This window comes from Catharus ustulatus, chromosome 1 (genome assembly GCF_009819885.2).
Source record: "Catharus ustulatus isolate bCatUst1 chromosome 1, bCatUst1.pri.v2, whole genome shotgun sequence".
Taxonomy (NCBI): Eukaryota; Metazoa; Chordata; class Aves; order Passeriformes; family Turdidae; genus Catharus; species Catharus ustulatus.
The window spans coordinates 132,946,180-132,969,976 of record NC_046221.1 but is presented as its reverse complement, the minus strand read 5'-3'; the positions used below and the strand labels follow the sequence as shown (position 1 = coordinate 132,969,976).

The 23,797-nt window shown below is 35.6% G+C and overlaps 1 protein-coding gene across 5 annotated transcripts in view; it reads right to left on the bottom strand.

Moving 5' to 3' along the window:
* The window catches only part of RALYL (RALY RNA binding protein like), a 381,123-nt gene that overhangs the window by 84,820 nt on the left and 272,506 nt on the right, over nt 1–23,797 (bottom strand). The window lies entirely within an intron of this gene.

Sequence of the window (23,797 nt, the reverse complement as noted above, 5' to 3'; positions counted from 1 at the left end):
CTAGCCTTGAACACTTACAGTAGTGGGACATCCACAGAATTGATTGTCAACCTGTGCAGTGCTTCACCACCATCTCTGAGGAAAAAAATTTCCTTATGTCCAGTACATAACATAATACAGTCCTGAAAAATTTTGTCTTTGTAACACAAACACTGTAAACCATAAGATGGACAGCTACAGAATTAGCTCATACCTTATAATGGGAATAAACTATAAATATTACGTTAATGCTATTATAGATTTAGTATTATAAAATAATATAGCAGTGACATCAAGAAGATAAAGCGGACATCATTCCTTTGAAATTTAGCACATGGAATGAAATTTTATTGTGGAGGTGATATGCAAAAACGCTATGCCAAATCCAATATTTCCTTAACAGCAATGTTTAGCTTCTAACCATGCTCTAACTCTCTTTCATTGGTAGCTTTTGAAGTTTCCCAGTGGATTCCATTTGGCAACCAAACTGCAAAAATATAGAAATCTATTTCAAAAGCAAGGCATTTAAAAGTTGCAAACACCAAAGATCCTCAAAATTAATGATATGCACTGTTGTTTTATTTGTATCTTTGTGGCATTCCTGCAAGGAAAATAGAAGAGTTGATAGGAAAAGAGAAAACGCTATATCTTGTCAGACTGATAGTTGATATACTGTAATTTTCTGCCTTCAGCAGCTCCAGTTGCTTTGGAAGGAGACACAAGAACCATGAATTAGGTAGAAATAAGATTATTTTCCTTCCATTCTCTTATCATCTAAGCATGATTCTCCTGCTAAAATGCTTAGCAGTTTAGGATTACTTTAAGTCCTAAAGCATGATGTTTTATCTTTCTTCCACACTGATTTTGTCAGTATGTTAGGAGCTGGAACCAGAAACCACTACTATTTCAAATAGCCTTGCTGACTACATAGATGTCCTATTCCTGTGTTCTTGCTGATATATCATAATAGTGCATTTTTAAATGAAAAAATGTTTCTCAGCAAAAAGTGAGCTTTGTTTTGGCCTTATAGTCCCCCCTACTCTTCACTGCCTCAAACCCTTTTTCAAACACTATTTGTTTTGCTCATCAGTAATAACAAAAATCATGAAAGTCATGTCAGAAACCCTTTCTCAAACAAAACGTCATCCTTCTCCGTGCAATTTACTGGACTTCTGATGTTTACTTTCATATTTCTACATTTGGGTTTGCATACAAATGTACTTTACATGCTGTTTCAAAGGTTTTCTCACACATGATTTAAGGTACTACATATTATCAATGACATAAATTTGCATATATAAAGAATCAATAATACTAAATTACTAAAAATTACTAAAAATTACTGAAAATCCTATTATGAAATAAAATAATTATTTTGAACCTCATTAAATCAAGTCTCAATATCAAAAGTATTACTAAAAAGACTGCATGACATATTTCAGTTGAATTTTAAAGAAGAAAAGGTGTAATTTCCATGCATATTAGTACATAGTGCTAGCGAAGTTCTCATTGAACATTCACCAGCTCTTATGTTAATTGGGTTCATGTTCTTCTGTGCTTCCTAGTAACATTTTCTGTCTAAGCCAGATTTGCCATAAACTGTCTATTTTTATTACCCACAAAGCAAATGTGTAATTTGGCTCAGAAATCATAGGAACTAAGTATTCCTTCACTTTGAGTTAATTCTTCTCCATAGAAACCTGTGGGACCATGAGACTGCCAATTTTTTTCCAGAATGTGATTATTTTGAGCAAGCTGCACATAAACAAACATCACAAATGTTTGTAAAAAGGCTTTGGAAGCTAATCTTTACTGCAATTGGGATAAGAAATACATAAAGCTAGAGAAGATAGTGAACACCAGTTGGACATTCACTTCCTTGAAGACATTTTGTATTTCAATTAGATGTCTATAAGGAGTTCAGAATCCTCCTTTTTCCATTGGGTCTCATTGAAAACCATAGCATTCCTTCTGCAACTTCATCATGAAGTTAAAACAGGCATAACACTCACCCCCAATCAAATTTTCAGCCACTTGTCAAACCCCTACCCAAGGTTCTTGCATTTTCCTTTTCCTTTATATATTTGTATGTGTATACTTATGAGTGAAAACATTTGCAATAGAAGCATGTATTTTTTTCACCTGGAAAATTGAAAATTTTTTGTCAAGTTTTGCATATCACCTTTATCACACAGTTTCTGAAAATGGAAGATTACAAAGAAACACTAAGGAATATTGAATTCCTGAATCTAGCATTAAATTATGGCATTGAAGTGGATGCTGGAACCAATTGCTTTTATATAGAAAACAAAACACTCCTCAGTCTCAGAAATACAAAATCTGAAATTCTTATCTAGTTTTATTGCTAAAGGAAGATGCCAAGGATCTATCTTAAATATCAGTACCTGCAGCTTTTAGAGGGTTAAATTATTTGTTTCTTTTTTTTTTTCCTCCTACTCTATGCAATAAGAAATTCTGATGGCTGTTCAAATGAAACAGCTCTGTAAGATCACCTGGAAACATTAATCTTCTGGACATAGTGCATAAACCACTAGTCTCATGCTTGTCATTTAAAATGAGGAAGGAAGTACAAGGAGACATGAAAGATGCATGCAGATTTTTAAAGCTTTAGCATTGCTATTTTAATTCATTTTAAGGATAAATAAGATCCCTAAATCTTATATTGCAGCAAACAAAATGGCCAGAGGAAAACAATGTGCTGAATGATCCCTTTGGATAAAAATGAATGTGATTCAACATAACACTTCAGCATACTGTCCACTAAGCTCTTGCTTCCTCATGTTCAACTCTTTATCAGACACTGCAGACACTGCTGTTAACATCATGTTTTGTTTTAGTTTTTTTTTTTTTACTTGCAAGCAAAGCCAAAGATACAAATAAACCTTTAAAAATATTTATACTGGTCTGATATATATTGACCCAACAGCCTTCTACTGAGTTACAACATTCTACCAGCTGTGCTAGCCTGTGCTCTACTGTAATCTCAACCTTGCAACTTTTTCATGTTGTCAGACACCACCTATGAATCTTAAAAGAATTAATAATTCCATACCTAAAATTTTTTTTACCTATTTTCCAAGCACTTAGGTCTGAATGGAAAAGCAGTGTCCATATAAGAGAGGACACAACTTTGGATGACCTTCCCCTAAAGTGTGATAAAATGAGGTTTAGGTCAGTATTGTTGCTTTTCACTATTCAATTGTATGTTTTATAATAATCTGAACACTGTATTTTCTTTTTGTTTGTCTGTTTTTAACTTACTGACTTAGAGTCAGTAAACTCCAGTAAGAAGGAAAAAGGTTTTCACCTTTTGCATTTTCCTTGTGCTCATTCATGTGATCACTGTCAACAAAAGCTGCTTTATTTTAGGGAAAAGGAAAACATGCATCCAGCAGTAAAACCTCCCAGGGATTCAGGATACTGTGGCCTGTAATGGATGTGTTCCAAAAGCCACAATGGGAAATTGGATTGTGTGATGCTTGCATCTGTATCTATGGAAAATGTGGTGTACGGAGCATGGCTGTGGTTGAGCACATGGCATTGTGTTATCTGTACACTCCTGTACAGATATACCAGATGTACAGTCTGGTCCATGCAGGACTGCATTTCTGTCCTAGCAGCAGCTGCCTCCCATCCTCAGCTCAATCTCCTCTTATACAGTGATTCACAAAGACATTAAATAACATTGGGAAACAATAAACTGTAGTACATTTCTTCATTCATTACTTCATTTTTTGCCATTCACTAGAGTATTGAGTCACTACCATAAAGGCTCCAAGATGAGAATGAACCATTTATTGATGCAAATTATGCTCTTTATTTTGGTTTTATCCGTCAAAAGGGTTTTTTCCCCTCCACACTTTAAAGAGTTCAAAAGGCTGATCTTATTAGGAAAAAAAATGAAATCATTAACCAGAACATGGAAATGCTTCTTAGTTTCAGCTCATACAAGAGGATTGAGCAAAGACCAAGTATCAGTTACCCACCAGAAACCTAGTGCTCACTTCAAGGTATCCCCAAGTTCTGATGTGTGAGGGATGCAATACAATTTGGAGTCTACTTATGTTTTCTCAGTTTTTCATTTAAGTTGTTCTGGAAATAGAGTCTGTTCTAACTCTTGTTCTGTTTGCAGTAAGTAACAGAGAAAGGTCCATATTTGCTTTAATTAGTTCAATATTTGACACCTCTTCTAAATTAAAACAGTGCCCAAACCTACTTCATTTAAGAGATCACAGTTCCTCAAATCCTGGTCACATACTGGAAGTCTGTAAATCCCTCATTCCAGGATGTGGAAAATAAACACGCCAATAGAATAATTACTATCTGGCTATACTTTCTAAATTAAAATCTCTCTGTTTTGTTTCTCTGATACTTCTACAGTCTGGGGAGGTGAGTGATACTGCTGGGTTAGGAAGGTCTATCCCCAAAGGAAGACAAAACGCATTTGCAGGTAACAGTGGCTCAGTCCAGCAGGTTTTCCAGGGTATGTTACCTCTGGTGAAACATGCTCACAAGGACAGTCGTGATGGAGGGTGCACAGCACATTTTTGTCTGCTAGGATGCCAACCAAAAGTGAAATGGTATTGCTGCCATGTCAGAGCAAAGAGTGAGGGCAGGCGTGGCAGGGATTAGTTCTGTCACTGACACGGGTTTCAGCTGTCAGACAGGGACACAGCCTGCTGCAAAGTAGGTGGGGAGCGGGAGGGCAAGTGAAATAAGTGCATCCCATTAAGAATATAAATATTCCACTCAGGTCTGATAATGTTCATAAACTGAGTACATCCTGCTTTTCTTCTGCCTTTCTCTGTATCTCTGGGTGCTTCTCAGGCAGCTCACATATGAGTCTGGGAAAAAAATTTCTGGCATGTGTGACAGAGTATCACAGCAGCGTGGATGCAGAAATTGTCTAGGCTGGCACAGGCATCCCCTAGGACTCTGAGGATGAAACTGAGGTCTTGATTTTCACAGAGCAGTATAACAAAGTTTTATGGTGTGTGCATGCAATCTTGCATTTTCAAATACCTGAATGTATTTTTCATGCATTATCAAGAGAGCTGACTGCTAGAGCATTTGCATATGGAAAGTCACTTAAGCAGAGTACCAGGTTCCAAGTTTTTCTAATCGAGGAAATGATGCCTTAAATTTCAGCTTTCATATTTTCCAGATTCTGTACTGAGCTAGTATATAGCTCTGAACTTCATATAAAGTGTTAACAAGTTCTCTTCAGTTTAGTTAGACAAAACAATCCTTTACCAGCCTGAGAACCAAGAACACCCTTGCAGCTTCAGGCCCAAAATGTGTAAACAGCAGTGAACTGAGGAGAGCAATCTGAGAGGATGGGACTTCATAACCTGGAGCTGTAATCGGACAATTAACCCCAATATGTAAATGGACCAAAACTTATAAAAGTGTGAAAACATTCCACCTGTCATCCATCTTGGGTGTAGCCATAGCCAGGCTCTTGTACTGCCCAAGGTGTGTCCTTTGAAGGCCTTTTAATAAATACTTTATTCTTTTAACACTGTCTGACCTCTGTTCTAGGGAGCCTCTCAAGGCATCAGAAAGGTTCCAGCTATCACAAAGAATTAAATTTTACTTAATTCTTTTTAAAAATGAAAGAAATAGTAAAAAAGGAATTGGGCACAAAAAAGCAGAAGACACTGGAAAAGCTACCATGTTAGAAGTGTAAATATGCTCAATGTACCAATATAGCTTAAACATTAATATTTTAAATTTTATATTTGCCTTTGGCCAAATTTTGCAGTTTTACAGAATACAGTCTTGCAGAATAGTGTGGGAGATTTTACTAGTGTTTGCTTTTGCTGGTCTACAAAAAGAATGAGCCTCTATCCTGATAAACAATGATATTGGGAGAGGTGGATCACAGACCTTTTGTTCATGTATTCACTTCTGCCGCTGACATCCCAGCAATGAAAGGAATCTGTTCAAAGGTCAGATACAATTTTCATTTACATATCTTAGAAAACAGACCTCAGCACCAATTTTTAAAGTTTAATATTATTTAAATAGAAAGTAGTTTTTTATAAAAATTAATAAAATATTTTATTCTAATTTTTACTAGGTATATTTATGTAATGAATTACTAAATAAATCAATTCACTGTTTCATATGAAAAAACCCACACAAGAAACTTTCAATGTTAAATCCTTGTACTGTCAACAGAGGTAGGAAGCTAAGGATCCACAGTTCTCTCAAACACGCAATGGGGAAGACATAGCCCTGCTAACTAGTGGGTAGCATAGCCCAAAGACTGAGTTTTGGAAAAAAATTCTTTGAGTCATTAATCTAGGAATCAATTTATACGCCAGTATTAAGAAACCAAACCAAACTAAAACAAACCAAAAACCAACCAACAACAAATAACAAAAGGGAACTACAGAACTACTAATATTTTAAGAAGAACGCAGTTTTTACTTACTTTCAAAATTTATCCTTCTCCCCTTATTTTTCCTACAGACATACCTGCAAGTTTCAGCACCCTTTATTTTCTTTTTCATTCCCAAGAACAGGACTCATTGTACGCAATCACTTCTGAAAAATTGGTCTTTTGTCTTAGTGAGCTGCATACACGTTTTCATGAAGTCAATCCATATTGTGAAAACTGAACATGTTTGTCCGGCTACCCTGGAAATAGCTGTATCCACGACTGTGAGCAACAAAGTCATATTATGTATGATTATGCATATTATGTCAAGATTATGTACTTATTGTTCCACCTTGAAGCACATGGGACCTTGTCATGCTTGGGACTCCACCTTTCATACCCCACAGCCCCTTTGGCATGCAGACACTGGAACCACACAGACCCCTGGCAGCCCCATCCAGGAGTCACCCATCCCTTGGGTTCAGAGATGCTGCCATGGCTGGTGTCTGCTTCATCCAGCAGAAGCACTTGTTGGAACAGTGTCAGTGGCACACTGAGGAAGTGCCAGTGTGTTCACAAAGCCAGGAACAGTTCATACAGGTGTCTCCAATGCTAATTGAAATATTGACTTATTGACATTATCACTACATGGCAGGGTTCGGTAGAAAACCCAGCAAATCAACAACAGCTGCAACTTCCTTTTACTGACATGGCCATACCTGAGTTACAATCCCAAACCAAGAGATGAAACAATAAGTTGCTTTATCTCTCTACAACTAGGTTCTAGCTTTGTCAAAACTAAAACCACGCAATAGTTTCTATTTGCCCCAATGGCTTCACCTGCTGAGCAATGAAAATCAAAGACATGATTTAATTCATCAGTATGCATGTTTCTATACTAATGACTCCAAAAGAAAAGTTTCCAAGTTGTTAAAAACCAATCAACTCTCCTACAAGGCACCCCCACCACACCATCTTTTCCTTTATCCTCTCCTATATCTCTCCACATGAAACTGAAAAAAAAAAAACGGGTAAAAATTTAAATATTTCAAATAAAATTGATTCCTATGCCCATTGCTGCATGATACCACTGATATAGTCAGCAACTTTTGTGAAAGACAAATTCTGGGTAGGGAACACAGATGACTAACCAAAGGTGCTGTATCTGTTCAACTTGCAGTTCACAGCTGGAGTAAGAATGACAAACACAGAGTTGCTCTTGCTGTCCATTTGGCACTACTCTTCATGATTTCTGGGATATGCAAAAGGAATCATATGGCTTTATTGCTACAAAAATATCCAAGCACTTGACTGTGTTCACATATTTTGTGCTTTTGGATTGAGGTTCTCCCATAATAATTGGGAGAAAGAGACCAGTTTTTCTTTCTTTCTGCTTTAACTAACCCCAGTAAGATGAAATGGATTATTTCTGCTATTTGAATTTGATTTTTTTAAAAAATTATGATTAAACCAAGAATATATTTTAGGAAAAAGGTCAAATCTGTAAACACTTTGGAAAGAAAATGACCATTGGGATAAGGGATTTAATAATTAACATTGAGGAGTTTCTCTTTTTACATGGTTTCTTTAAATTTGTCATAGAGATATAATTTATTGAAACTGCATTTTTCACTCTCTGCCATTTTAACTAGGACATAAAGTAAAGGTTTGTTAACTTTCTCCTGTGGAAGTACTGAAAAAAAGCTCACTGCAGTTCAGGACTCTTAACCTATGACATACATATAAGTGTTCCTGACATTTTGAAAAAGATTAGAAACAAGATAATAAACCAAAGGCCTTGTGAACAGGCTTTTAAAAAGGAAAAGTAAGGAACCAGCAGCTTACTCTTTCCTTTCTAATCATGTTGCTGTTGTTCTAATCATCTGTTGCTGATAGCACTTATTTTACTCATCTTAACACCACTAAATTCCCTCTTGAACATACTTCTACATCATCTCTAACCTTAGATAATAATTGTCAGCATGGTGACCAAAGAAAAGGACAGAGTCTTCCCAAATGGCACCCTGAAAGCAATAAAAATACCAAATTATAGGTGTGCATTTGAGAAATCACAGATATTAAAACTGTAAAAGCTGAAGAGAAAATCCATTTGGCATAGGAAGCGTGGGCAGTGGAGCATGTCATTTAGTTATACTAGAAACAGAATTAGTTTGAAAGAAGACAACTGGTTCTTCATTTATTCCTGATATCTAAAATGCTTGTACCTGTGAAATTGAAATTTAGCTAAGAGTCTTTTGCTGTTCCTTGCTTTTATCAAGTTTAGGGATTTATTCTTGTATTAATACTTCTGTTTAAAGAAACAGTAATCAACTAAAGGGTGACTATGTGTAAGGTTGTAAAATTGATGCAGAATTTAGAATATTGTTACTAAAAATTAATTACTGATTACTAAACAGGAAAACACCCAGAATTTTGATAGTGATCTAAAGGCTGTGATGGTGGTAGGAAGAGACAGAGATAGTCCAGAGAAAGAGGCATTTCAAATGCAAACTAATACAAACTTGCACGCACAAGTTAATAAATATGACAGAAGCTGCCTTGCCTTACATGATCTAAAACATCATGTTTCATGAACACTAAAATATCCTTTATATATTTTGTACATCTGTGGTCTTACCAAATAAAAAAAAATTGTGAATATCGAGTTAAATCAGAAAGTAAGAGTAATTGCACCCATACGCCATGATTACCTCTTTCTGCCATCTCAGCAGCAAAGTGGTGTATCAAGAAGAAAGAAAAATTGAATGAGTTGTCATATATGCTCTAGAAACTCCATAAAGGTAAACAAGAAGGAGCTGTTAGCAATCACAGATAATGAGAAGTTCCACAGGAGCAATGACAAGAATAAAATATAATTATTTTTATTACTGAGCTCTAGCCAACTGCTCTAGTGAAGGAGCTATGAATAGCCAACACATCATGCTGTGATAAATTGCCTCAGTAACATAGATACACAAAAAAGTTGTAATTTGCCAAGTGTTAAGATGTGGATTTTGCAGCTTAGTGATCAGTAATATGCTTCATTTGACTTGTATCACTTTTTCTAAATGCCACCTTTTCACACCCTGACTCTGCACCCAGTCCTGTCAGTCCCACTCACATCATGCTTAGGCTGGGCTCTGGGCATGTTCCTCCTGACTGCATGGGTGCCCCTTGTGCTATGACTTAGCATATTTACCAGTTGATCTTCTTTTAGTATTCTGCAAGATAAAGCCACTGATATAAAAAAAAACAAACCATGATTTATGTTCTTGTAAGACAAATGTTAATTATGTATTGCCCTGTAATTTTCCGACAATAAATAATTACATATAAAAATCTTGAATGTGTTTCTACTGAAGATACTAAGATTTCAAAATAGTTGCATACACACATTCAAAAATGGCATGTTTTACTTTGTGCATAACAACAATGGTGTTTAAATCGATATCTGGACCTTATTTATATTTTTTCCCAATTTTGCTCGAAAAACGTTTACACTGAATTAATTTTCTCATGCTTAGCAGCTGCTGTTGTGCATATTTCATTAGCTATGAGTGCAGCAGTATTACATGCATCTCTGATTCCTATTCAGTATAAAGAAAATGAAATTGATGTAGGAAGAGACTGTCTCTTGTCTCTCTAAAAGCAGGTTTATCACTTACTTTCATGTATCACCAACAAAATCATCAACAAAGCATGTAAATTTGGAATAAATAAGTGCTCTGATGATTTTTCCAGGAAATTATTAATAATTATGACCATATTTCCCAAAAAAGTGTCTCTTGAGTAAGAAGAAGCCAACAGATTTGGACTGTTGAGATTGTCTTTATAAAAGGCTTTGACCAATGAGTCCTCTTGTGTAATTATTGCTTGCATATTCAAGTGCTCTCCATTAACAGCAGCAATTAATCACAGAGTATAAATATAATGTTTGGAGAATCCAATCTGTCATTTTTTGCTGTAACATTAAAAACCGTAATGGCTAGGTATTCAGGGTAATGCAAAACTAGCTATAGTGATGTCAGAAGTTGTAATGTAGGCACAATGCAGCCTTTTAGCCATAGTAGTGGACAAAGTTCTTGTTGCTACTGTAATTCAGTTGCAGTAGTTCACAAAAGGTAAAATTGGGAGAAATTTTTTGTTAATAATATAAGCTTGTTATGCTTATGTATTAAAAATAGACTGCAAACCTTTAAGAGTCACTTAGCATACTCCTGGTCTTCAGTAATTTCATTTGCAAAAAATGTAATAAAAGTAAATGTCAGCAATTTTTTTATTGACCTAATACAATGTTAAAGCAAGAAATAAAATGTGGTAAGAATTCATCATAGTTGCAAAATAATGTTCCTGAGGAAAAGCAGAATCAATCTACTGGATGAAATGTTGACTGGGAGAAATTTCTCCCAGCATGTGAAAGTATTCTATTGATAGATTCTGCCCTCAGGAAAACTTGATTTTGTAAAGTTATTGTAACTGGAAAGGATGGCAAAAAGTTGGCAGTACACTAGTACTCTTTTAAAGGAAATAACTTGAAGAAAGCCAATCACAGTTAATTTCTTAGTCAAACCTGTTTATATCTGATTTCAAATTTCTAGCATGGTAATTAATTAAAAAATGATGCACTTTTATCTCTCAACACGAGTTGCTATGTTAAATAAGATATGTGCCTTCTGATCACAGAAATAATAATTGCATGGCACAGACAGGAAAAAGTTAAGCATAGTTTAATTCCCATGCTGGTGTAAAATTGTATGACTAATATAATTATGGTGTTATTTCTAAGCAATGTGGATCTTTTGCTAGAGTTAAGTTAGCCAGAGGGGCCTTCTGAGGCCATCACCACAGCATTGACTAATGGCAGAGCTCACTGGAAAGGGAAAGCTGTGATGTGTGGGATTCATGTGAGCCTCTGCCAACTCCCACTGGGAGCTGAGAGCAACACTTCCCCCTCTCCCACCTGAGTTGTGGAGTGATGCATAGGTCTTGCTTTCTCGTCCTTCTTCTTCCTCTTATACAATTCTAATACCTCCTGATAGTGTAATGAGGTTCTCAAAGGAGGAATCTAATAGTCATCCAAACCCAAGGACAGATGCACAGAAAATTCCTTGCCTCTGCTGCTACACCATCTCTGATTAAATTCACCTGTCAGTAAACACTGGAGAAATGGTAAACACTTTTCTCCTGACACGGAGGCTCCTTTACCTCAAATGAACTCCCCATAGAAGCTGTCAGCTCGCCCCAGAAAAACTTCTGTTTGCAGAGTTGCAGTAGAACTCCAGACAAGGAGAATATTTTTTTGGAAGGAGCAACTGAGCGTATCTGCTTGGAGATCCAATAGAGGATTTTTTTTCTTCGGCATGGGGTGTGTTTATCACAGGTGGCTACAGGAAAAATTGTATTAGTCTGGAAGCACATGGCCCACAATAAACACCTTCTGTGGGGATTCTGATGATAAATACTGGCAGCACATATCTGCTACAATGGGACTATCTTCTTAAGCCTCAGCTGGCAATCAGCTTAGTTCTGATACAGAGGGATTAATACATTCACAGGATTTTGTACCAGCCACTGTGATGAGAAATGGCACAAACTGGAAAAGAAATCAGCCACAAAACATGGAAATACATAGCTATATGCAGCTGCACTCATTTAAAAATGTGTAAAACAAAAAGAACATTTCTAATCTTGTTTTGAATTAATAAAATCCATGCATTTTTCCTTTTAAAAACATCTAAAAATGCATACAAATCTTCGTAAGTCTGGAAAAAAAAACTTTAGTAATCTACTGTTGTTTTCCTCAAACTCCATTTAAATCTAACCTTTGAGGTGCCAATTTGTTGAGCAGCCTTGGTGCTCAATTTAGCACTGCATGCAGGCTAAGAGAATTGGGATTGTTTAGCCTGGAAAATAGATGGCTTAGGGGTGGTCTAATTGTGGCCTTCCTGTGTCTGAAGTGAACCTGCAAGGAATTTGGAGAGGGATTTTTTATAAGGGCCTGTGGTGATGTGACAAGGTATAATGGATTTATAAGAGTATGTTTAGATGAGATGTTATGAAGAAATTCTTTACTGTGAGGGTGGTGAGGCTCTGGAACAAGGTTCCAGAAAAGCTGTGGGTGCCTCATCTCTGCAAGTGGTCAAGGTCAGGTAGGATGGAACTCTGAGCAGCCTGGTCTAGTGGAAGGTGTTCCTGCCCATGGCAGAGGTTTGGAAGTAAATAATCTTTAATGCGCCTTCTAACCCAAACCATTCTATGATTTTGTGATTTCACAGAAATTACATTTATATTGTGGGTACACCCACCATAAGCTGCAGAGATTTCATGCTTAATAATTTTAAAAGGAATTTAAAATTTTTGAACAAACATATTTCTTCAGTGCGCACGAGCATAAGTGGGATCTGGCTAAGGCCACATTGCATTTAGTTTTGAGTAAAACATACAGCAAGCGAATTACTCTTTCACAGAGGAACATCTTAAGCCTATTAGAGTCTTCTACTCTTTGCTTTCCTGGCTAGAATGAATCAATGATCAAAGTAACGATCTTTGTGACAAATAAATTTCTAAAGCTGTGGAAATGAAACAGGTGTGACTGGCATGTATTCTTGGTTGGTCTTTTGTCATCAAACTGCAGACTCATTTTTTATTTAAGGACTTTGTCAGTAGTTATACAAGATAAGGCTGGAATTTGTGTGTCAAAGTAAAAGAAAAAAGCTTGTTATGTACCAAGCCTGAACAATATTGTTGCACTCATAAAAGAAGAAAGGCGCCAGAAGGAGTAGCCTGTGTGTGTTGATGAAATTAAGGAGCATTAATTAGACACACATTATTTAAAACTATGTAGCAGCCTAACATGCCATAAAATTAAGGGCATGACAAATAGCAGGTTGATTGCACATCAGGAAAAAACGGATGAAGTTATGGTCCATAATTAAATTCCTTCACAGTACAGCTTTCTTAGGCCTTATAAATATCACAAATATCACCTGCCTGACTGACGTAGCTTTCAAACTCTTCCACTGGGGAAATTAATTAAATTTGATGAAAGACATATAGGGGATACAGCTATCTTTAGTATTTCTGGGTTTATTGCCACCTGATGAGTTTCCAGCTACTTGAGCTGTATTTCCAATAGAGAATCCTTGCAGACAGAGCTGTGAGCTGAAAAGGAACATAGCAGAAGTAATATAGACTTATACTCTTTCATTCTTTCATTAAGTCAGTTTGTGCTGTTTCAATTTTGTGTGGGTTTTTGTTTGTTTGTTTGTTTTGTTTTGTTTTTCCTACAAAAAGAGAAAAAGAGCACTCTCTGTAGGTTGCTCTCAAATCCTCTCAGGATGGACATTGAGAGCTTCAAGTGTATGATCTTCTTCCAAGGCAAAAACAGGATGCTGTTTCTTTTTGCATGACTGAATTCAGCTTCATTTTTACAGAGTCAAGAAGGGGGCTGTTACTTCTCCAGAATGTAAGCACCTGGCCACAAAGCACAATGCTTTCAGTACAGCATGGAACTGAGCTCCATTTCCTCACTTTTTCACCATTCTCTCCTTTTCCTTATACATGTTTCCTTAAGAGACAGATTACGAAATGCAAATTAATGCATCAAACTTCAAATGACATTTAATTATGCAGGATAGTTTTGAAGAAATCAGGGACAAAATGTTGCTTTCAAGTGACAAATGGTTGGTTTCTAGTATAAATAGAAGCAGGTTGTTACTAAGGGAGTAAAAAGCATGTTCGAGATATGTGCCCTACATCTTACTGGAGTTATAGACAAGTTGTGAATGATGTAATTGAAAGGGAGGGATCTGAGACTGAGTCTGGTCTTTAACCATCTTGTTTGACCATGAAATTTTATCATTAAGACTTTATATTCAAACTCAGAGACCACAGCATTAGACAATATTTTATTTACATACCCTACAACCATGTGCTTCTCTATAGACCCTTTCAGTGAGCTTCATTATTATTGTTGGTTTTATTTTTAGCTAGTTAGTAAGGACATCACAAGAATTTCTCTAGTTTCTACAACTTTCATTCATCATTGGTCAAATCCTTCAATCACACTGATTCTGTCATGACAGCATTAAATGGAAAGATCACTAGTACCATTTAGCTCACCATCAATAGGCCATTTTTTAAATTTTCACCTGGATTGGATGGTATAAAATCCTTTGAGCTTCAGAGCAGACACAAACTGTCATAAACCCCTTTTTTTCTTATCTCATATTTTCTAGAGCCCAGAGCATCATGTTAATGCACTGTCATATGAAGTGTTAAATTACATTAATGTCCTAATATTTCTGTGTAATTTATCTTTAGAAAATTTATAATATAATAGTGAGCAGTATGAATGTATTCCAAATGCATTATAGCTTCCCTTAAAAATACCCTCTTATGGCAGGTTTTTTAAATTAACTGCTTAACTTGCATTTGCTTGAAGCACAACCAAATATGTCATTATTAGAAACAAACCTAAACTACATTTCTTTTTCCTTTACTAAATGTATTTTAAACTGATTTGTCTGGTGGTTTTTCAGAAATGAGAGACTGAAAATACACAGACGTGTTTCTGCTGTTTTTCAATGCCTGTCTGATACAAGACATACAAAATTGTCTTGCAGTTTCTTTTACCTCTATTGAGTGAGGAAAAATCAAACTGGCAGACAGATCTCTGAAGATACAATTAATCCCCAACAACAACCTATGCCTGTTAAAAAGCATCAAGATCATGTAGAGTCCATTCTTAAGGTCTGACTAAATAATTTTCCAAGGATAGCCTAAAATATTTTCTCTCATAATATACTAATTCAATGTTTCTCTTTTGTAATTACAGTTGACTGCAAACTATATAAATGCAACTTTTCTTGTGCTGCTGTGCATGTCAAGATAGTTACAAAGTCTAAATTAAAGGATCCAGGTGTGCTTTTGAGCACAAGACATATCTGCTTTCTTTCCAGTATCCCAAACCCTTGATTGAAAGAACTCCAGTGACATCCTCACTTTTATCCATTTCTAAACTCTGCTCTCCACAGAGGAGGACTTGAGTATGGAGTTGGGTGAGACAATGATGTGCTTAGCTAACCAAGAGTCTGGGGAGAAATTACTTCAGAAGTGAGTTTAAATCCTGGCTCAATGCGTATTTATACATACATATATGAACAATAATAAGCTGGGACGTTGCTTACATGCAAAGTAGACCTGCACTTTAAAAAGCCACAGGTAGGAAAATGAGATTCCTTGCAAGACCAAAGTAAATTTTTATGGTGCAACCATTTTGATGGCTATTAGATATGTTTCTAATATCTCCAAACTTCAACGGCTTTGTGTTTGTATTAATTTTTCTCAGCCAAAAGTTACAGAAAATTGTGGTGGATTGAACATTTTAATGGCAGTTTCAACAGATGCGTCAACAAAGCTGCTGAAGAAACAGAACGAAAAGACATTCGCTTGTAAGACATTCTTTCAAATCGGAGTTAAATCCCAGAGGAGAGGCTCCTAGGGCACATTATATGGCTGTTTTCTGTGACTGCAGTATGAAGGACAACATAATTGTCACTCTTTTGTAAGCAATAAAGCCTTGATTCAATGCTATGTCAGTCAGTGTGAAGGTTGCCATTGATTTCAGTATTGCATGACCAAAGCTTTCATAATCAATAAAACAAAAAGAATGCTTGGAGGAGATGGTCAGAGGCAAAAATGCTTGTAAAAGCCCAATTGCTGAAGGTACTTGAAACAGGGGTTTGGAAAATGTTCACTGAACATTTTCTCTATTCTGATCTTTGATATATGCTTGAAATTCTGCAGAGAACCATGGCTTTTAATGCATATCACTTACATGTAACCTGAATATTCAAAGAATAACTTTGTTTTTTCATTAAATAAGGGCAAATTATATGTATGTTTTTTTCTCTTCCCACCCCAGCCATAGGTCTGCATTTCTGTTTGTATACCTACAACTTCTTTGGCAAGCAAAATTTTTACTAAGCACTTTACGTGCTTCAGGATGCCTATTTGAGCTAATGGGACCTTTGGGCAGTATCTTACCAGTTAGAAAAATACAGATAATTCTGTAGCAGATCTCTTTTTTTTTGAATACACACAGTACATTCTGTGGGAGCAGGTTTTAAGTTTAAATATAAACATGTTCTCCAACATAATTAATAGCACATTTTATGTGGCCCTTTCAAATATTTTGAAACTGAATTATAAGTATTCTTAATTAATGTAAAAATGTGTATATGTATTCAGAAAAAGGTAAAAAAAGATGTACATACACAAGTGTTTTTAGGAAGAGGAAGAATGAAATCGGATTTCACAGTGACTGCACAAACATTTGCAGTAGGGAAATTCAAGCCGCATTTATGGGCAGGTCCATCCAAATGACTCTGCTTTTCATGAGATATTGTCCTTCTAATATTTCTTAATATATCCTGCTTAGAACACATCTAATAAAAAGGAAATATAAAAGGTTATGTGTTTTGTTTCAAAACTTTCCTAGCATTGCTACAGCAACATTGATTTGGACAAAAATAGTTTTCTATTAATCACAAAAGGCATTATTCTCACATATAAGACATACTTCATAAAACCACATATATTAATACTATGTAAACTAGAAATAATTCATTTGCCATTTTTTTGGGGTTCTTTCATAAATATAAAGAATAAATGTGTGAATAGCAGCAAAATATTTTCTTTTTGACTGACATGAAAAAGAACCCTAAGAGGCTCATTTTGAGCAGGAGTGTTAACAACAGATTTTGTGTGACAGACAAGATTTGCTAAAACTTCACTCAAAATATCTCTGACATATACAGAAATTTCTGCAAAGATGCTCAGAAATGTTTTTATCTGAGACTATATTAAAAAGTTCAAATCATTGCCTGATTGCTCTCAAACTGTTAGAGAAGGCACAAGTAACTGTATATTATCTACTCATTGTCTGCCTCTGGCTACTCACTAATGAACCTAATTCAGAAAAATTATTTACTTCCTACTTGTGGAAAACCTATTGGCTGGTAACTGTCAAGCAATGCAACACGTATGGTACATCCTAGACTATTTATATCTATTAAAATATACATTACTGGGTACTGTAGAAGCTTCCTTCAAAAAAGCAGATCTTGGAGTACCAAAGATGTAAGGACAGATTTTCTGCTCTTATTAAAGTTATTTGCAGACAAACACGTCTTAATGATTGAAAAAAAATTAATTTAAGAAGTGTTAAGAGTTAGGAAAAGTGTGTTAAAACTAGATCCATACCAGCATGAGTTCTTCTTTGTAAGGCTTAATCCTTAACAAATATCTTAAATTGAAAATATAAAATTATATCCAATGGAAGGGCTCATGAAATCAAATATCTAAAATGAAATCATAGCAGGTATTTCTATATCTAAGGTCAGGCATCCTATTCTACCAGTGACCAGTATGAAACCACTGAGATTTTCTTTGGTTTTTAGTTCAGTCACTGTGGGCAAGCAGGACAATACCTACCTATATCACTCTCCACCACTCTCTATAATTTTTTTGGTTTTGTTTTTGTTTTTTTTTTAATTTTAGACTGCATCTGTAGAAATAACATTTTCCCTTCAAGAAAGATGGTTCAAGGCCAGGTTGGATGGGGCTCTGAGTGACCTGGTTTAGTGGAAAAAGTTCCTGCCTGTGGTAGGAAGGGTCAGAACCAGATGATCATAAAGGTTCTGTCCAACTCAAACCATTCTATGATTCCATGAACATTGAAATATAATTTTAAAAATAGTAAGACTGCTGGCTTTTCAGATTCTCTGGCATTAGTTTTCAGCTCAGTGCTGATAGCACGTTGCCCACAATAAAAATATAGCAAAATCAAAGTGATGTAAATAGCTGTGCTATACTTTCAGTGAGTCCTAACTAATAATATCTGAATGCAAGCAGTAAAACAAGGCTAGAATGTCATTCTTAGATCAAGCTTTATGACAGACCTGGAAGTAAACCATAATCAGCAATAGAATTGTCTTCAGTCACTATTAATAAGATAAATACCAGCAATTTGGAGAACAATGGGTGTTATAGTTGAATAATTACACTTGGATGATTTTCCAAGGCAGTTTCTAACTCATTAGGGTCAAACAAAGGCTTAAAATATAATATGTATTCCTTATTACTCTATTTATTTTGAAAATTAGCCCTTGGCAAACTTTATTTTGTGGGAAATTAAAATAGATTCTAGAGATCGCTGCTGTCTTCTGGAAAGGACAATGTGGAAGAGATGCTATCTTAGTTACAGACAGGGACAGAAAAATCTATGACCATAATCTAGACACAAACTGACGATGTAGCCTATTTTTCAGAATGTTTAACAAACTAATAATTGAAAAAATTAAAAGGAAGAAATTAGCTGGAACAGAGAAAAATAGAAATTTATGGCCAAAAATATAAACTTTTCAAAAGTAAAAGTGCAACACAGAATGCTTAGATGGGAGCTAGAGGCTAAATATTGGTCTTTTGTACTCACAGTCTTCATTGTAATGTCAGTTTAATGTATCTGAGATCTCTGTCCCTTTGGGGAAGTGCATGGAGGAAGGAGGGGGAATGTTTCAAAAGTAGCCTCTGGAAATGTATCTGTATTTTACTGTCAAAGAATTTCAGAGATATAACTGCTAAAAAATGATGGATTTTATGCATCATTTAGGTCTTGGCTGATACTTCACAACCATTAAATATACCTTTAATGATTTATCAGATTTTGGGTAATATTTTGATGTACTTGAAAGATGTTTATTAAAACTTTATGGGTTTTTTTGTTTCTGCAGGTGTCACCAGACATGTACTGTGCTTGGTCTTATGACTGATCTAAGCTAGAGATATGTCACTGAACTTGTTTTTTTTAAATTTTTTTGTATTTAATTTGTATTTAAAATTTAAGTCATTTTTTGAAAAAAAGGTTGAATCTCTCAGAAAGATTGGGATTTTCATCCTGTCAATAGTTTTGATTATGAAAAGAGGCAGACAGATTTTGTCTGATGTTAAGACCTGTACTGGAGATCAGATGGAGGCCTTCTATCATGTGCTGCTCCAAGAGAAAAAGTAAATTAAATGAAATATGAAAAAAATGGTGCAACTATGAAAACAAACAAACATACACGGTCATGAAAGTCTTTTCTTTTTTAAAAAAAATCAGAACTTTATGTGAAAATAAGCAACAGTAGAGTTTCCTTTACAAGAACAGATTCTTTATGTTCTGAAGCTCTCAAGGATTTTTCTCCTTTTTCTGAGTAAGCAGGTAGGTGGCAATGCTATATATAGTTCTTAATAGAGGAAGGCTGTAGTTCCTTTGAGATTTCCAGAGTTTTATAGGTTTTAGACATTTTATGACAATAATACTCTTTAACTTGCATACGAAATAGAATTTGAATAAGTACTTTGCAATCAGGTTGATAGTACTTCTTTAAAAGAGACTTTAGAAAATAGATGAGCAATCTATGTTCAAAATCTAAGTGATAGAGAGGAGAAATTGCAAATTCCTTTAGTATTTTATGACTGATTACACTCAGAAAATTTATATCATAAATCAGCCTGCAAGTATTATAAATTTAGGATCTAACAACCAGAATTCTGTTTGCTCAAGTTAACTACCAGAATTGTCTTTCAATATAGATTACTTCAGACTATGATTGTGTTCGATTTAATGATTCCTTATTTTAATACAGTTCAATATTTAAAACTTTTTATTGTCTGGTCTTTACTGGAGTGCCGTCATAGAAATTTTAAAATTTGAATCCTTATAGAAGACCAACACAGTAAGTGCTGAAATAGTGAGAAGTGGTGTTGTTGATGAAAATAGCAGCATTTGGTTCTAGCCAGTGCAGCCTGGAATATTATGTGTGCATGAACACCACTAGTACACTTATATTTCTGACACCTTCTTAGTTTTCAATGACCTTTCAAACAAAAATGTTCAATGGTGTGCCACAATAATTTCTAATTCCCCTAATGTACTTCAAATCACATAAGCCAAATTACATTCTTTGCATATGTTCATACTTTTAAATAATTATCTTTTTATGATCTTTAATAATAGAAGATGCATTTCTATGAGATGTCCCTAGCTTTCCAATTTTCTCTTTTGTTGAATTGTTGTATATTCTCCACTATTCGACTAAATTATGCAAAAGAAAGAAACCCCTTCAAACATTTATACAATATTTTTTTAATGAAGTCAAAGCTATTATTAAGCTTTTTAACTGCCCCAGATTCCTCCTCCATAAAACTGAAGTGGCTGGCTGAATTTCTTCATTATGTTCTCCACTTGCATTTCAGGTGTTCTGACTTTTGCTCTCAGACAGTCCTTTTAAAGTCACTTCTGAATCTGTACCTACACTGTTTATTCCTTTCTCTCTCCTTTTCAAGATAGATTGTAAGCTTTTGCTTTTTATAGGTTTTCTCCACACTTTCAGCATCTCCTCTACAGGGACAAAAATTCTACTCTTCTTCCTGAGGCAGACTCCTACCAAGCAGTTGGAAGTATCATGTAAGCTGTGCATGTTGAGTTCAGTCAAACGACTAATCTCTCAAAAGATGCATTTTGAAACAGTTGTCTTTCAATATTTTTGATTTATTTGTACTGTCTAGAAGGAGAAAAAAAACCCCATGTCTGCTTTAGAAGTCTACACAGCTACTTGAAAAAGTGTCAAAAAAATTAGCTAATTTACACAACACGTTTCAGTCAGGGACATGTCTTCAGTTTTACTGCTTAGTAACGTGGGAATATTGAACATGAGTAATTTCAAATAAGCCAACCCTCTCAGCTCACCATGAGCTCCCTTCAAAGCTACAAGAAGAATTATTCTAACCTTAAAGCCCCTGACTTACTGAGTGACAATTGTATTTTTTATTTGTACAAAGATTTTGTCCATGTGGTGTGACTATTCAAAGATATTTGTATTCCTGCAGATCACATGTTTCTTCTTGCAAAGCTTTATTACTGATACACTTAATTGCATTGAACTCTACTTCCTCTAAAGGTATGCAGCAGCAGGAACATCCTGGGGCTATTCCAGGATAGCTTTACATGAAGGAAGCTGTCTAGATAGCATGCTGAAGAGATATTCCCTTGTTGTCTAGGTCTCTGATGTTTTAAGGAAAGAGGCAGAGTTTTCTTATATGTATCTGGGTCAGTAGCTACACTTATTTTCCCCAATGAGATTTGGTTTTCCAGTCACTTTACCTCCTAGCACACTCTGTATTAAAGGCTGCTGGTTTTTTACGAGCAGCAACAACCTCAGTACTGAGGACTCTTTATTGCCCTAAGAGGCAAAAAGAAGATGGAAGTAATCATGGACTGATCAAACTATAATATAACTTGACTCAACAGATACCAACTCAGTTTTTTTAAGCCTGAAAGTAAATATTCTATCTGTAAGGGGAACAAAGAAGATAAGAACAGTAAATCCACGATAAAAAAGATTTGCAAGAGGGACCTTATCAATGAAAGAAAATGTATCGGGCAATGCAATAGATCAAAGGATTCAGACAGGACAAAATACTCTTTCAAACTGGAATGTCACAGAATTTCTCATCTTTATCAGTATACACAAAATTCTTTCTTGAGCAAGACAAGGATTCTTCAAAAACATACATCAGTTAGCACCTGTGGACATTGCATGGTCATCAAGTTATGGCAGAAGTCATTAATGCGTTTGGAGCACAATTTCAGGGACATTTGATGTTGACAGGATTCTCCATATTGTCATAGATAAGTTTGGGAATTTAGCTTGGAAAGTTAGCACCTTGGAAAGGGACATTATCTGTGGCTGCACTTACAATAGCTGTTGACTTTATCAATGGTTCCCAATATTCAAACGTAACTGGTCTTTGCCTCAGCTGCCAATGTGCTCTGACAGTCATTGCTGACATATGTGGCACTGTATCCCATGATACTCTGTAAACAAGCAGCTGAAGAATGCAAGAGCTAAGTTTCATTTTTTCCCCTTAGTTTTTCCATCCTTGCTTTACATTTCCATTCCCCAGTTCAGCACTCTGGCAGCACTGGCACCTCTCTGGAAGCACTATGCCATCTCCTCCTGGGTGCGGCTGCACACCTTCCCCAAAACATATCTGCCTGCCACACTAGCCACTACTCTCCTTTTCTCCCCTTACATTTCTTCTGAGTCAAATTTATGGTGTTAGACCAAAGAAATATTAAGGATCATCTTTTCATTCACAGCCCTTTACAAGGTTGTGGTGATTTATCTTGTCAAGCTAGACAAAACACCAATAAATAAGAATAATGAGAATTTCTTTAAGTTGCTTTATAGGTAAGTAGGTTTTTTCCAATATTATTTTCTTCAGGGATAGTAACCTTCCTTGATTCCTGTAATAGCCTTCCTGTGAATGCCACAATAAAGATTGTAGTGAAAAATGGAATGTCTGCTGCTCATTTTGTGAGAGGAAGCCTGGAGGCATGGCATCTCCAGAAGGTGTGACCATCGATGGCTGCCTCTCCATGCAAAAAACCCACATGTGCCCTGCAGCCTACTGCAATACTTTTCCTGACCACCCTCTCCAGCAGCCCCAAAGCAAGACAGTCTAAGATTCCAACCTTTTATTCCAGAAAAGCTCTACCACCGCACATTTACCAGTGCCCAGTGACAAGACTGCGTTGGTTCCAATGGTTTCCCCTCACGCAGTCCTTATGTCCATGCCATGAAATGAAAAACCAGCCTATCACCTAGATAACATCCTGAATCAAGCATCCTGAAGGATTAAACATCCTGTCATCTGGTTGGGCATGCAAATGTATGCATGTGTATGTGTCTATTATAGATAGACACACAGTCATACAGAAATACCCTTAATCTGAATTTTATTTATTTAGTGAGGTAAGTTTTACAATTAGTTGTGATAGTTAATTTTGATTCTCATAAGTTACAGTGTTTATGGAATAAATAAAATATGCTAAGGGGCACTTTACTAAAATCTAAATCAAAACTACAATGAAAAAACCCACTAAGATTAGCTTAGAACTTAGAAGATTTATGAATGACGTTATAGCTGAAAATACGTATAGGAAATCTTCATCCCATTCTTGCAGACAGGTAGGTAAACACATTTTTTTGCATGCATTCCTCTAGCAACAGTTTAGCATCTGGGACAGAAATTGGATATGGAGATTACTTCTATTTTGCATTAGAAAAATGCCATCATGTCTCTACATTTTCTATCCTCCTCTCTAATCTGATGTGTTTTTGAATTAAGTACAGAATGCATTTATACCTTTTTTAAAAACATTAAAAAAAGGAGGGTTGGAAAGCAATGGTTATAATGCTCTCAGGAGATATGAAATCCAGAAGCAAAATCTCACTGAATAAGAAAAAGCCACAAAGTTCACTTTCATCTTATGCCACAAGTTCAAGTGGGGTAGTGAGAGGT